The sequence below is a fragment of the Anthonomus grandis genome, chromosome 2 (assembly GCF_022605725.1).
Source record: "Anthonomus grandis grandis chromosome 2, icAntGran1.3, whole genome shotgun sequence".
NCBI classification, from domain to species: domain Eukaryota; kingdom Metazoa; phylum Arthropoda; class Insecta; order Coleoptera; family Curculionidae; genus Anthonomus; species Anthonomus grandis.
This window is the reverse complement of record NC_065547.1, coordinates 39125661-39126898: the sequence shown is the minus strand read 5'-3', so window position 1 is coordinate 39126898 and position 1238 is coordinate 39125661. Positions and strand designations below refer to the sequence as shown.

Genomic DNA, 1238 nt, shown 5'->3' with positions numbered 1-1238 from the left:
TGTATAAATAATTCCCATTTTTAACACGGATTAGGCGTTGCTTTGTTATAGCTGGTTTCAATAAATTTAGTTACGATTTCCAAAAAGTGTTTAATAGTTTTGAGCACTGTATGTTATCCATTTGACACTATGCTAATCATTTTTGAAAAATATGGTTCATCTCGTACGCAAAAATAACCTAAATTAAAGCATAACTATAGTGTCAAATGAATAACATGTAGTGCTCAAAACAATTAAATACTTCTTAGAAAATCGTAACTAAATTAATTGAAACCAGCTACTCGAGGCTCTTAAAATCAACACGGGTTTGTAAACCAATATTGCGCTACATTTCCGTGCTGAATTGACGACCGCGCGGTAACACGGGTTTGGAAACCAATATTAAGAAACATTTCCGTGCTGATTTCACGACCACGCGGTGTTGAAATGAACACGGAAACGTAAATACGCATCCCGAAGCTAAAGAGCCTCCCGTTCGGATTTCCGGGTGGAAGGAAAAATTTAAGTGTAGATCTATGTAATATAAAAAGTCTGACGACCAATATCAATACCGTCCACGAACTCTAATTTTTTAGCTCTAGCAAAGAAGAAAGTAAACTCGGAAACAACCACGGTTCATACGTTATATCCTGGCTACCACCTTCACACTCGATTTAGGCACAACTTCGGATTCACCGTCTTCATTAGAAACGATATATCTTGCCAGCGAGATGAAGCTCTAAAGCCCCCAAGGTTTATTGTTATGTAGGTCAAAATAGCAACCAAAAGATCTACAAAGTATTTCTGATTCCTTTACAGATTACTTACCAATACATTCTACAGAAGGCTTTTCACCGACTTCGCTAAAAGAATCGACGATGTACGGCAAGCAGACCATCTAAGTGGAGAAATTGATGTTACGGCAGACTTTAACTCAACAATGCCAAATGGTTGATGTATTCTAATAGGACTGACAATGAGGGGCCTTAAGCAAAAGACTTTGCGATTAGTCACGAGAAGCCAACACGAATCCTGCTAGACTTCTGGATCTCTGTCGCGTCGGATCCTGACTCGTACGTGCGCTATTAGGCACATCACAAGACTATAAATGAATAATCGCAACATGCGAACTAGAAATGAAATATCTACTCTTAATCTACTACAATTTTCTTTGGTGTATTACGATGAGAGAAATAATGTCTTAATTTATTAATGACGGTCGTAGCATTTTTATCTGAAATATAATATGCTTGAGCATA

The 1238-nt window shown here is 37.5% G+C and overlaps 1 long non-coding RNA gene across 1 annotated transcript; it reads left to right on the top strand.

The window, feature by feature from the left end:
- The first annotated feature begins 206 nt into the window (after positions 1 to 206).
- Positions 207 to 1238, top strand: LOC126733487 (uncharacterized). The gene is made up of 3 exons (XR_007659732.1): positions 207 to 517; positions 576 to 732; positions 799 to 1238. It is a non-coding gene; the product is annotated as an uncharacterized LOC126733487 (long non-coding RNA).